Below are 15,666 nucleotides of genomic sequence, written 5' to 3'. Positions count from 1 at the left end.
TTTATCGACAAAATATTCCGCAACAACCATGCAGAACCAGCTCCATCCTTAGGGAAGAATGACGAGTGCTGGTACTTGCCTTCATTTGGAGTGTATCACCCACGGAAACCTAATCAAATTAGGGTCGTTATCGACTCAAGTGCCAAACATCAAGGTGTATCTCTTAATGATGTCCTTCTCACAGGTCCTAATCTGACGAATAACCTAGTTGGAGTGCTGATGAGGTTCAGAAAAGAGCTCGTTGCCATCACCGCTGACATTGAACAGATGTTCCACTGTTTCGTAGTCAGAGAGGACCACCGGAATTTCCTCAGGTTTCTGTGGTACAAGAATAACGACACCAACGCAGAGATGGCAGAATATCGTATGAGGGTACACGTATTTGGAAACAGCCCTTCACCCGCCGTGGCAACTTACGGCCTTCGGCGCACTGCATTAGAGGGAGAATCTAAGTACGGTAAAGATGCCAGAGACTTTGTAGAAAAGGACTTCTACGTAGACGATGGACTCAAATCACTACCTACTGAAGAAGCGGCTATCGATCTGCTCAAAAGGACTCAAAGTATGTTGTACCAAGCTAAACTTAGACTACACAAAATTGCTTCAAACAGCCTGGCCGTTATGAGGGCCTTCGAATCAGGCGATCATGCACCAGGATTCAAGGACATTAACTTGGGACTGGACAGTCCACCTGTGCAGAGGAGCTTGGGCCTCAGATGGGATCTCTCGGCTGACTCCTTCGGTTTTCAGATAAGTTGTGCAGACAAGCCATTCACAAAGCGAGGCGTCCTATCAGTGGTAAACAGCCTATTTGATCCGCTGGGATTTGTAGCGCCCATCACCATACAAGGTAAATCTCTACTGAGACAGTTTTTTGAAACAGTCAAGGATTGGGATACCCCACTTCCCTCCGAGAAAGAGCAAAAATGGGAAGCCTGGAAGCGATCCTTGTGTGCCTTGGATGAGATCCATATCCCGAGATGCTATATTAAAACCTCACTTTCCTCTAGCATAAAGAAAGAACTCCACGTGTTCTCGGACGCCTCCACGGAGGCCATCGCAGCGGTTGCCTATCTGAAAGTCACAGGACCCAACAACCAAAATCACGTTGGTTTCGTCTTTGGTAAGGCTAAGTTAGCCCCCAAGCCCGATCATACTATTCCCAGACTGGAACTTTGTGGGACTGTGTTGGCAGTTGAGATTGCGGATTTCATACAACAAGAACTGGGTGTCGACATAGCTGAAGTCCAGTATTACACAGACAGTAAGGTCGTTTTAGGTTACATCCACAATCGGACCAAGCGATTTTATGTGTACGTTAGTAACCGCATAGAGAGAATCAGGAGGTCCTCCAAACCTGAACAATGGCACTACGTACCATCCGAACTTAATCCAGCAGATCACGCCACTAGGCCTATGTCTATAGGTTCCTTTACTAACTCTACTTGGCTTACAGGTCCAGAGTTTCTGCTTGGAGAGGCAGACGAACGTGTACAGGAAGTTTTCAGCATCCAGGATCCGGATAATGATCCAGAAATCCGCACTGAAGTTAGTGCATTAGTCACTGGAACAAAGCAAAACGCCAGCTTCGGTTGTCAGCGCTTTGAACGTTTCTCCAGTTGGATGAGACCCATCGAGAACGTCCCTGATGGGTGAACAGGACTGTATCAAGTTTCGCAGATCTTCTCCTTTCCAAGTTGAAAAACAGGACTAATCTATGTTTGCATTCTAACATGTTTTCTTTACAGGTTGTTTATATTTTATGGACATTCGTCATAGTGAAATCCCCAAAGTGAATTTCAGACGGGGAGTGTGCTGTTCCTTTCATATTGAATTTCTGCACTGTATTATTTCTTGTTTTACCTATGTTGTTTAAGTCTATTGTTCTCTGCTGCCATCTGCTGGCCGGAATTTGTATGCTGCACGCCTCGTTCGTTGTCTATAAAGTTTTATCTCTGGGCGTGGTTTTAGCAGCCTTGGGCCTGGTCACTTCCTGTAGCCTTTTTCAGTGCTGCATTCTTTGTGACTGGAGACACACACCTCGGCTTGTGAAGGCATCAGTTTTTGACCAGCAGTAGCCTCAGCAGTTAGCCTCAGAAAAGACATCCACATCACAGCATCTACTGTATTGTATCACCGTATGTCACTGCTCTGGATCAAATAAACCCACGTTTGATTGCATCCTCATGTCTACGTCTGGATCCATCTAACCTGAGCATCTGCCGGTCCGGTCTGCTCCACTGCTTGGATACGAAGGTAGGCCAGTCACAAAGTCATTATCAGTTACACCTTCATTCGCCTTCATGTGGGGACAGAACAATAGTCAGGGACAGGCAAGGTCAGGGCAGGCAGAGTACATGCAACTCCGTGAAATAAGAGTAAGAGTCAGCAATCGGGCAGAGGTGCCAAAGCACGTAAGTGAGAAAGCGGTGGTTCTGAGCAACATTTTGACTTTCTTTTCCATCTCGCCGTTTACTGTATTTGAAAACTATTTTTATATTTTGATAGTATGGGCATTTTCGCATGTGGCAATGCCCATTATGTGTATTTTTTTATTGTTTATATATTTTTATTTACATTTTGGGAAAAGAGGACTGATTTTAATTTTTTGTATTTTTTACACAAACTGTCTCTTTATACAACAGCAGTAGGGATGAGCGAACCCGAACTTTTCGTAAAAGTCTGGGTTCGGGTTCGGTGTTCGGCGCTTTCTTGGCGCTTTTTGAAAGGCTGCAAAGCAGCCAATCAACAAGCGTCATACTACTTGGCCCAAGAGGCCATCACAGCCATGCCTACTATTGGCATGGCTGTGATTGGCCAGTGAACCATGTGACCCAGCCTCTATTTAAGCTGGAGTCACGTAGCGCCGCACGTCACTCTGCTATGATCAGTATAGGGAGAGGTTGCAGCTGCGACGTTAGGGCGAGATTAGGCAGATTAACTCCTCCAAAAGACTTCATTCTGTGATCGATCTGCAGCTGTGGATCATTGAAGTGCTATTATTGACTTGCTCACTTTTTTGAGGCTGCCCAGAGCGTTTTTAGATCACTTTTTTTCTGGGGTGATCGGCGGCCATTTTGTGACTTGTGGTGCGCCAGCACGAGCTATCACCAAGTGTATTTAACCATCGATAGTGTGGTTATTTTGTGCTATATCCTACATCAGCTGCAGGCTGAGCCTGTGTCACCGAAGTGCATTTAACCATCAACAGTCTGGTTATTTTTTGGCCATATACTACATTAGCTGCAGGCTGAGCCTGTGTCAAAGAAGTGCATTTAACCATCAACAGTCTGGTTATTTTTTGGCCGTATACTACATCTGGTGCAGGCTGAGCCTGTGTCACCCAAGTGCATTTAACCATCAACAGTGTGGTTATTTTTTGGCCATATATTACATCAGGGGCAAGTTGAGCCTGTCACCCAGCGCCTAAAAAATAGACCTGACATTTCTATTCAACCAAATCTGCACAGTTTTAGCTGGTCAAGTTATTTGTAGTGACCGTAAAAGCAGACTTTTTGTTCTGGGTTGAAAAAGCATTCCCAAATTTGCCATTCTCAAAATAACTAGTTTGTGGTATTTGAGGCCTACTTGAAATCTATCCCAAAAAGAAAATCTTACATTGAAGGTATTGATAGTGTCATTCAGAAAAACCTAAGACACACGCTAGCGTGCTGATAGAAGTGTCATTCTGTGATTAAACCTATAACTGTCACACAGCGCAAAAAAAAACAGGTCTCACATCTCTATTCAACCAAATCTGCACAATTTTAGCTGGTCAAGTTATTTGTAGTGACCGTAAAAGCAGACTTTTTGTTCTGGGTTGAAAAAGCATTCCCAAATTTGCCATTCTCAAAATTGTGGTGAACTTGAACAATGAAGAAAACATCTAATAAGGGACGCGGACGCGGACGTGGACATGGTCGTGGTGGTGTTAGTGGACCCTCTGGTGCTGGGAGAGGACGTGGCCGTTCTGCCACAGCCACACGTCCTAGTGAACCAACTACCTCAGGTCCCAGTAGCCAGCAGAATTTACAGCGATATTTGGTGGGGCCCAATGCCGTTCTAAGGATGGTAAGGCCTGAGCAGGTACAGGCATTAGTCAATTGGGTGGCCGACAGTGGATCCAGCATGTTCACATTATCTCCCACCCAGTCTTCTGCAGAAAGCGCACAGTATCTGAGGAAAGGGATTTAGGAGTAATTATTTCAGAAGACTTAAAGGTGGGAAGACAATGTAATAGAGCAGCACGAAATGCCAGCAGAATGCTTGGATGTATAGGGAGAGGTATAAGCAGTAGAAAGAGTGAAGTGCTTATGCCGCTGTACAGAACACTGGTGAGACCTCACTTGGAGTATTGTGCGCAGTACTGGAGGCCATATCTCCAGAAGGATATAGATACTCTAGAGAGAGTTCAGAGAAGAGCTACTAAACTAGTACATGGATTGCAGGATAAAACTTACCAGGAAAGGTTAAAGGACCTTAATATGTATAGCTTGGAAGAAAGAAGAGACAGAGGGGATATGATAGAAACTTTTAAATACATAAAGGGAATCAACTCGGTAAAGGAAGAGAGCATATTTAAAAGAAGAAAAACTACCACAAGAGGACACAGTTTTAAATTAGAGGGGCAAAGGTTTAAAAGTAATATAAGGAAGTATTACTTTACTGAGAGAGTAGTGGATGCATGGAATAGCCTTCCTGCAGAAGTGGTAGCTGCAAATACAGTGAAGGGGTTTAAGCGTGCATGGGATAGGCATATGGCTATCCTTCATATAAGATAGGGCCAGGGACTATTAATAGGATTCAGATATATTGGGCAGACTAGATGGGCCAAATGGTTCATATCTGCCGACACATTCTATGTTTCTATGTTTCTATGTTTCTAAAACCAAGCCCATCGGTCTGTCACATCACCCCCATGCATATCAGGGAAACTGTCTGAGCCTCAAGTTATGCAGCAGTCTCTTATGCTGTTTGAAGACTCTGCTGCCAGGGTTTCCCAAGGGCATCCACCTAGCCCTTCCCCAGGGGTGGAAGAGATAGAATGCACTAACGCACAACCACTTATTTTTCCTGATGATGAGGACATGGGAATACCACCTCAGCACGTCTCTGACGAAACACAGGTGCCAACTGCTGCGTCTTTCTGCAGTGTGCAGACTGAACAGGAGGTCAGGGATCAAGACTGGGTGGAAGACGATGCAGGGGACGATGAGGTCCTAGACCCCACATGGAATGAAGGTCGTGCCACTGACTTTCACAGTTCGGAGGAAGAGGCAGTGGTGAGACCGAGCCAACAGCGTAGCAAAAGAGGGAGCAGTGGGCAAAATCAGAACACCCGCAGCCAAGAGACTCCGCCTGATACTGACCGCCGCCATCTGGGACCGAGCACCCCAAAGGCAGCTTCAAGGAGTTCCCTGGCATGGCACTTCTTCAAACAATGTGCTGACGACAAGACCCGAGTGGTTTGCACGCTGTGCCATCAGAGCCTGAAGCGAGGCATTAACATTCTGAACCTTAGCACAACCTGCATGACCAGGCATCCGCATGCAAAGCATGAACTGCAGTGGAGTAAACACCTTAAAAACAAGGAAGTCACTCAGGCTCCCCCTGCTACCTCTTCTGCTGCCGCGGCCTCGGCCTCTTCTGCTGCTGCCGCTGCCTCGGCCTCTTCTGCTGCTGCTGCCGCCGCCTCGGCCTCTTCCTCCGCCTCTGGAAACATGGGATGTACCACCAACACCACCACCTGCGTCACCAAGCATCTCAACCATGTCACACGGCAGCGTTCAGCTCTCCATCTCACAAACATTTGAGAGAAAGCGTAAATTCTCACCTAGCCACCCTCGATCCCTGGCCCTGAATGCCAGCATTTCTAAACTACTGGCCTATGAAATGCTGTCATTTAGGCTGGTGGACACACACAGCTTCAAACAGCTCATGTCACTTGCTGTCCCACAGTATGTTGTTCCCAGCCGCCACTACTTCTCTAAGAGAGCCGTGCCTTCCCTGCACAAACAAGTGTCCGATAAAATCAAGTGTGCACTGCGCAACGCCATCTGTGGCAAGGTCCACCTAACCACAGATACGTGGACCAGTAAGCACGGCCAGGGACGCTATATCTCCCTAACTGCACACTGGGTAAATGTAGTGGCGGCTGGGCCCCAGGCGGAGAGCTATTTGGCGCACGTCCTTCCGCCGCCAAGGATCGCAGGGCAACATTCTTTGCCTCCTGTCTCCTCCTCCTCCTACTCAGCTTCCTCCTCCTCTTCTTCCACCTGCTCATCCAGTCAGCCACACACCTTCACCACCAACTTCAGCACAGCACGGGGTAAACATCAGCAGGCCATTCTGAAACTCATATGTTTGGGGGACAGACCCCACACCGCACAGGAGTTGTGGCGGGGTATAGAACAACAGACCGACGAGTGGTTGCTGCCGGTGAGCCTCAAGCCCGGCCTGGTGGTGTGCGATAATGGGCGAAATCTCGTTGCAGCTCTGGGACTAGCCGGTTTGACGCACATCCCTTGCCTGGCGCATGTGCTGAATTTGGTGGTGCAGAAGTTCATTCGCAACTACCCTGCCGCTGCTCGCCTGTCTGCGCTACAGCGTAACTTCGGCCTTCCCGCTCACCGCCTCATATGCGACGTGCCCACCAGGTGGAACTCCACCTTGCATATGCTGGACAGACTGTGCGAGCAGCAGCAGGCCATAGTGGAGTTTCAGCTGCAGCACGCACGGGTCAGTCGCACTGCGGATCAGACCCACTTCACCACCAATGACTGGGCCTCCATGCGAGACCTGTGTGCCCTGTTGCGCTGTTTCGAGTACTCCACCAACATGGCCAGTGGCGATGACGCCGTTATCAGCGTTACAATACCACTTCTTTGTCTCCTTGAGAAAACACTTAGGGCGATGATGGAAGAGGAGGTGGCCCAGGAGGAGGAGGAGGAAGAGGGGTAATTTTTAGCACTTTCAGGCCAGTCTCTTCAAAGTGACTCAGAGGGAGGTTTTTTGCAACACCAGAGGCCAGGTACAAATGTGGCCAGACAGGGCCCACTACTGCAGGATGAGGAGGACGAGGATGAGGAGGAGGTGGAGGAGGATGAGGATGAAGCATGTTCACAGCGGGGTGGCACCCAAAGCAGCTCGGGCCCATCACTGGTGCGTGGCTGGGGGGAAACACAGGACGATGACGATACGCCTCCCACAGAGGACAGCTTGTCCTTACCTCTGGGCAGCCTGGCACACATGAGCGACTACATGCTGCAGAACCTGCGCAACGACAGCAGAGTTGCCCACATTTTAACGTGTGCAGACTACTGGGTTGCCACCCTGCTGGATCCCCGGTACAAAGACAATGTGCCCACCTTACTTCCTACACTGGAGCGTGATAGGAAGATGCGCGAGTACAAGCGCACGTTGGTAGACGCGCTACTGAGAGCATTCCCAAATGTCACAGGGGAACCAGTGGAAGCCCAAGGCGAAGGCAGAGGAGGAGCAAGAGGTCGCCAACGCAGCTGTGTCACGCCCAGCTCCTCTGAGGGCAGGGTTAGCATGGCAGAGATGTGGAAAAGTTTTGTCAACACGCCACAGCTAAGTGCACCACCACCTGATACGGAACGTGTTAGCAGGAGGCAACATTTCACTAACATGGTGGAACAGTACCTGTGCACACCCCTCCACGTACTGACTGATGGTTCGGCCCCATTCAACTTCTGGGTCTCCATATTGTCCACGTGGCCAGAGCTAGCCTTTTATGCCTTGGAGGTGCTGGCCTGCCCGGCGGCCAGCGTTTTGTCTGAACGTGTATTCAGCACGGCAGGGGGCGTCATTACAGACAAACGCAGCCGCCTGTCTACAGCCAATGTGGACAAGCTGACGTTCATAAAAATGAACCAGGCATGGATCCCACAGGACCTGTCCATCCCTTGTGCAGATTAGATATTAACTACCTCCCCTTAACAATATATTATTCTACTCCAGGGCACTTCCTCATTCAATACTATTTTTAATTTCATTTTACCATTATATTGCGGGGCAACCCAAAGTTGAATGAACCTCTTCTCTGTCTGGGTGCCGGGGCCTAAAATTGTGACAGTGGCCTGTTCCAGTGGTGGGTGACGTGAAGCCTGATTCTCTGCTATGACATGAAGACAGATTCTGCGCTGACATAAGGCCAGATTCTCTGTTACGGGGCCGCTCTCCTCTGTCTGGGTGCCGGGGCCTAAATGTGTGACAGTGGCCTGTTCCAGTGGTGGGTGACGTGAAGCCTGATTCTCTGCTATGACATGAATACAGATTCTGCGCTGACATAAGGCCAGATTCTCTGTTACGGGACCGCTCTCCTCTGCCTGGGTGCCTGGGCCTAAATGTGTGACAGTGGCCTGTTCCAGTGGTGGGTGACGTGAAGCCTGATTCTCTGCTATGACATGAAGACAGATTCTGTGCTGACATAAGGCCAGATTCTCTGTTACGGGACCTCTCACCTCTGTTCGGGTCCCGGGGCCTAAATATGTGACAGTGGCCTGTTCCAGTGGTGGGTGACGTGAAGCCTGATTCTCTGCTATGACATGAAGACTGATTCTGTGCTGACATGAAGCCAGATTCTCTGCTATGGCATGAAGAGACTGATTCTCTGCTGACATGAAGCCAGATTCTTTGCTATGGCATGAAGAGACTGATTCTCTGCTGACGTGAAGCCAGATTCTCTGCTATGGGACCTCTGTCTAATTGATATTGGTTAATTTTAATTTTTTTTTCATTTTTATTTTAATTCATTTCCCTATCCACATTTGTTTGCAGGGGATTTACCTACATGTTGCTGCCTTTTGCAGCCCTCTAGCTCTTTCCTGGGCTGTTTTACAGCCTTTTTAGTGCCGAAAAGTTCGGGTCCCCATTGACTTCAATGGGGTTCGGGTTCGGGACGAAGTTCGGGTCGGGTTCGGATCCCGAACCCGAACATTTCCGGGAAGTTCGGCCGAACTTCTCGAACCCGAACATCCAGGTGTTCGCTCAACTCTAAACAGCAGTGCTTATTATGACTTTTAGTATTACTATTAAGAAGATAATATATGAGTACTTTCTGGAATCCGATATAACTATAATACCCCCCCCCTTCCCCTCCTGCTCAAGTTGTTCTACTTCATTGTAAATTTTAACTTCTTTAAGGTTTTGGCTTCTGATTGCTAGGATCATCTATAAGATGTACAAACTGGGCCGTATGGGCAATACCAGGAGCCAGTGGGCAAATTACAGGAGCATGAGGCTGACTCACTTAGGAGAGTGTTAGGTCCCGGGCTACTTGAGAAACCTTGGCGTGGTGCCCGAGCTTAGACATGTTCTACACCGTAGGACATGTTGACTAATCTCTCAATTTTAAAATCAGTTTGAGGGTTTAGTAAGACCGCAGAGTGTACCTGTCTTTGCTATTTTGTTATATTGTTATATTGATTATGACATCCACACAATTGCTACCTTGTGTGGGATGTCTATTGTGGTACTTGTGGTTCGCTGCGGGCATCCTCCACCGTATGCATTTTTGCTGGGGATCGCCATTAGCAACGGGCCACAAGTGCAGGATTTGCTCCCCTATATATATGCACGACTGCATGTGGGTTTGAGCACCTCCTGCTAATACCACGCTAATCTTTTCAGTTTGTATATATAGAGATTTCTGGAGGTGTATAAACTCCAATTTAAATGTGCCTATTTTCCATCTACAGGTCACATTTAGGTGCACCTGTGAGGCCTGGGACATATCAGCCAGTCTTGAGTGGGACTCGCAGACTCCTCCCTCCTCCCATTGCAAGCATAGTTACATGCTGGAGGTAACTGTGAGTTGTTCGGCCTCATGCTCCTGTAATTTGCCCACTGGCTCCTGGTATTGCCCATACGGCCCAGTTAGGAGAGTGTTAGGTCCCAGGCTACTTGAGAAACCTTGGCGTGGTGCCCGGGCTTAGACATGTTCTACACCGTAGGACATGTTGACTAATCTCTCAATTTTAAAATCAGTTTGAGGGTTTAGTAAGACCGCAGAGTGCACCTGTCTTTGCTATTTTGTTATATTGTCATCTATAAGGTGCCTGTACAGAGGACTGAATCAGAGATCTTTGGTGTTGTTTGTCACTCAGTCCTCTGAAAAAGACACTAATGGTGGGCTTACATGGCCAGAGAAGCAATTTATAATCGGGAAGGAAATAAGGATGAGTGATTGCAATAGCAACCGCTCATCCTCATACTGTCAAGGCGAATACTGCATGTAAATACAGCAATTCACTGCCACTGAACACACAGCCAGTGTGTTCAGTGGCAGTGAATTGCTGTATTTACATGCAGTATTCGCCTTGACAGTATGAGGATGAGCGGTTGCTATTGCAATCACTCATCCTTATTCAGCTGCATTGTTTCTGGGCAGCAGTGTACTGTTTATACACCATAATCTGCTGGCCAGAAAATATAATTTAATTGCCTGCATGAATGACAGTTTCACCAGATGAACAAGAGTTTCACTCGTTCATTAAGTGATCAGCTGCACCTTTAGATGGGCAGATTATCATGAACAAGATGGGCAGATTATCATAGGAACATTTGTACCATAATCTGCACATAAATTGAGCCATGTAAACCTGACATATGGCCCCTTTAATGTCTTATACACTTTTTCTTCTTCACAATGGAAATTATAATGGTACCGTACATGATTTAAAACTTCCACAGAAGATTAGGCAAAATGGATAGTCTTCTACTATAATTTCAGCAAACTGTTTTAAATAAGTTTTCACTCCTCGACAAACTTTGATCCTGCTTGTCCTGACCTATGGTTCTGCCTGTCCTCATATCTTGCATTTTGGCTTTGTTGCTAACATTGGTTCATGCCTACTATCATAGATACTTTGTCTACCATAAAAGCTCCTCAATAAAAGGAATCTATCACTCCATTTTTGGACCATTATCTACAGTAATACGAGAGTAGGAGTCCAGATCACATTTTTTTTATTTTACTACTGCTCCCCATTATCAGAGGTGCTTTGAAATACATTGCCAGGACTGCCATGCACACGCACAGGAGTCCTCCACATTATGCTAGTAAGACACAACAGTAGGGATGAGCAAACCCGGTGAAGTGCGGGTTCGCCGGGATTGGCCGAACTTCAGGTCAAAGTTCGGGATCGGGACCCGAACTTGACCCGATCTCGAACCCGGACCCCATTAAAGTCAATGGAAACCCGAACTTCACTTTATTATTTTCCTTTATAACATGGTGAGTGCGGTGACATCACCGCAGGTCCTTTTGCAGGTCCTGATGAAAGAATACGTGCGCGATCAAGGCTGCGCGATCAAGTGGATGAGGTGAGGTTTACTTCATTATTTTTAACCCCTTAATGTCTATTATATTTAGCATTCCGCCTTAAGACTACTATTTTTTTTCGTTATAACCATGTTATAATGGAAAATGATACAATCACCCAAACAACGAACCCGAACTTCAGTGAAAAAGTCCGGATTTGGGTCCGTGTACTCAAACTCGCAAAGTTCGGTATGAACCCGAACTTTGCAGTTCAGGTTCGCTTAACCCTACACAGCAGTCCAGACTGTGTATTTCAGTGTAGCTTTGAGTGCTGACAGCGAGGGAACCTGGGGCAGGAGGAAAAAATAAAATTAAATAGTGATCTGGGATCCTTATCTGCAGTATTACTTACTATAGATGATAGTCCAAAATCGGAGTGCTAGATCCCTTTTAGGTAGCTATTCATACTGTATAGATTTTTCAGAAAGACCCCCTGTTAGAGTTTCTGTCCCCTTAGTCGGTGTCTACAAAACTAGAGAGATTTTGCTACTTGATCCTTACATGTCCTAAGGTATTTAGTAGCTACATTCTCAGCTAAATGTGCATATACCGTATTTTTCGCCCTATAAGACACACTTTTTTCCCCTCAAAGTGAGGAGAAAATGAAGGTGGGTCTTATAGGACGAATACAGGGGGAAGGAAAAAAAATGGCCAGCGTTTTGCATGTGGCCGGTACATTGCAGGCTGTACTGCATAAGGACAGCAGCCTGTGATGTACCAGACATCTATTCTGGTGTGTACAGTACCTGCTGAGGAAGAGCCCGGCACTTCTATGTGGCATTGACAAAGGGACAGCCTGGCTGGCAGCGCTCCTGCCCATCTGCAGCATTGAGGATGTGGGCGGTGTGCTGCTCGGCACACTTCATTTTCACTTTGGCTGCACAGTAAAGAAGGAGGGAGGGAGTCCCCCCCTCCTATGATGCAGCCAGCACTGCCCCAATGAAAACAACGGGCTCTGAAGCCCGCGACACTGCCATCAATGAATGAGCCGATAATTATAGGAGGAGGAGGCACGGGAAAGGGAATTAACTGCCTTCCTCCTGACTGTCTTGTCCTCAGTATCAGCCCGGTCCACAGCCCCACAGTGTGCACTCAGCAGCAGCTAGAAAGTATCTCCCCCCCTACCCAGTACAAGAGTGATTAGTCTACCTCAAAATAAAGGAAGGCAAAAACATATGTACCAGGCAGCCAGCAAGATTGGGGTTAATGTGACTCATTAACCCCACCTTTTGTTCAAAATATTTTTTTCCTATTTTCACCCTTTAAAACCTAGGTGCGTCTTATGGGCAGGTGCATCTTATAGGGTGAAAAATACAGCACATAATAATTGGCACCTGAAACAAATGGCACAATATCACACAATACTGTGAGAAATATCTACAGTTTACTGATAGTTAAATTATAATGGGGACTTGTAACAAATACAAGAAATTGGTACTAATTGTATCCCCAGCCACTTCATTAGCTTGAATAGTATGTAAATAACCCTATAAATTGCACTTCTTGAAATAAACATCATTAGCAAATTTCAGCACATACTGTAATGGGTTATATAAGCGTACTTTTAGAGCAGGTTGGTTAACTGATTCTCTGTTTCTTATGTGTTAAAGGCAAAATGTGCCCCTGAGTGAAGACAGGTCTCAGGAATGTTGAAGAAAAATACTAAATATTTCTCAATATTTTTTTATTTTTTTGTTATACAATATTTGATTTTCTAATAACTGCACATAATATTTTTTTCTTTATAATTTATGGTGCATTTTTTAATGGGTTTATGCTTTACATCTACTTAGAACTAGACACTTTGTAATTATGTGCTAAAAATGGGTATGCAGTGATTCAAAAACTTGTATTCTACTAGATGTCAGAAGTCAAATATTAGCAGGTATAGTATTCACAGTATGCAGATTGAAGTCTTTTTTTTTATCCTTTCTATATGTAGAAACTACAATGCTGCAAACATGGAATAATGTTGCATAACATTTAATTTAAAGGGGCAGCATTGCAATACCTGTCAAGAGTGGATAACAGCAGTATTGTTTCTGGAAAAAAAAAAAACTAAAAGAAAAAATATCATATGACCTCCTTAAATTGGATCAATTAGCTTGTACTTGCAGCCGTATATGAGGGAAATGATCAGCATGGGTACAGATGAATCAATGACTGGAATATGAATATATTTTGAATTATACTGTATCTTTCAGAAGAACATGAGCCTGACCAACACCCTTTCCTCTACTAGATAACTTGCAGCTGTTATGACTTACTGGAGTGGATGTGGATACACCAAGTTGCTATGGATTTGGATTTTGTGTTGTGCTAACCCAGGGACAAAGGTCTAAGGGACTGTGAATTGTTCTTCCCTAAAACCCTAACTAGAAGGTATAGACTTTCCAACAGAGAATCTCCAGATCGTTACTCCCAGAGTAGTCTCCATTATTAAACACTAAATTGTGGATGAAGTAAAGCTTTACAAAAGGCCAGGAGGTGGAATCATTCTATGTTGTTGTACAGTCAAAACAAAAAGAAAATGAATTGGTAGTAAGCAAGCAATGTTTTCATTCCAGCATAGCCCCCATGGTACAAGCTATGAGCTCAGCTCTTTATAATAACTGGCATATTTTGCAGAACGATACTGTGTTACAGTCAGTAACCAGTGAAAAACCTAATATTACATTTAGGAAGAATCATTCATTAAACTACATTAGTACTTTATCATTCAGAGTACATTAATACGTGCCTTGTATTAACTTTCTCTACATGATAAATGCTATTTGCTGAAGTGAGACAACCCCTTTAAGAGATCTGCTGGTACATAATAAGTGTGAGAAACTTAGACGGTTAGACAGGATGACACCCAAAATAAATTATAAGTGTGGACTGTGTTTCTACTGTCAATACAATATATACTTTTTAGTAAATATTAAATGGACAGTTAATAATTTCATTAATTGCAGAACAAACTTTGTAGTTTAAAGCAGTTGTGTCACTTCAGCAAATAGCAGTTATCATGTAGAGAACGTTAATATAAGCAACTTACTAATGTGTTGTTATTATCCATATTGCTTCCTGGATGGATTAATTTTTCCATCACATTATACATTGCTTGTTTCCATGGTTACAACCATCTTGTAAACCATCAGTGGTGGCCATGCTTCCACACTATAGGAAAAAGCACCAGCCTATGTGAGCTCCCACTGTCCCGGCCACCAGAGAGGCTGATGATTTTTCCACCACTGCTGGATTACAGGGTGAATGTAACCATGGAAACGAGCAGTGTATAATGAGATGGAAAAATGAATCCAGCCATTGGTAAGTGGCTTGTATTAACTTTCTCTACATGATAAATGCCACTTGCTGAATTGACACAATCCCTTTGAGTGATATTTTGTCCCTCTAAAAAATATTACACTGAGCAAAAAATATAGACGCAACACTTTTGGTTTTGCTGCCATTTTGCATGAGCTGAACTCAAATATCTGAAACATTTTCTACATGTACAAAGACCCATTACTCTCAAATATTGTTCACAAATCTGTCTAAATCGGTGTTAGTGAGCACTTCTCCTTTGCCGAGATAATCCATCCCACCTCACAGGTGTGGCATATCAAGGTGCTGATTAGACAGCATGAATATTGCACAGGTGTGCCTTAGACTGCCCACAATAAAAGACCACTCTGAAATGTGCACAGTTTTGCCTTACTGGGGAGGGGGGGGTCAGAAAACCAGTCAGTATCTGGTGTGGCCACCATTTGCCTCACGCAGTGAAACACATCTCCGTCGCATACAGTTGATCAGGTTGTTGATTGTGGCCTGTGGAATGTTGGTCCACTCCTCTTCAGTAGCTGTGCAAAGTTGCAGAATATTGGCAGGAACTGGAAAACGCTGTCGTATACGACGATCCAGAGCATCCCAAACATGCTCAATGGGTGACATGTCCGGTGAGTATGCTGGCCATGCAAGAACTGGGATGTTTTCAGCTTCCAGGAATTGTGTACATATCCTTGCAATATGGGGCCGTGCATTATCATGCTGCAACATGAGGTGATGGTCGTGGATGAATGGCACAACAATGGGCCTCAGGATCTCTTCACAGTATCTCTGTGCATTCAAAATGCCATCAATAAAATGCACCTGTGTTCGTTGTCCATAACATACGCCTGCCCATACCATAGCCCCACCGCCACCATAGGCCACTCAATCCACAACGTTGACGTCAGCAAACCGCTCACCCACACAACGCCACACAAGCTGTCTGCCATCTGCCCTGAACAGTGAAAACTGGGACTCATCCGTGAACAGAACACCTCTCCAACATG

This window comes from Bufo bufo, chromosome 2 (assembly GCF_905171765.1).
Source record: "Bufo bufo chromosome 2, aBufBuf1.1, whole genome shotgun sequence".
In the NCBI taxonomy this organism is placed as follows: domain Eukaryota; kingdom Metazoa; phylum Chordata; class Amphibia; order Anura; family Bufonidae; genus Bufo; species Bufo bufo.
This window is presented reverse-complemented; position numbering follows the sequence as displayed.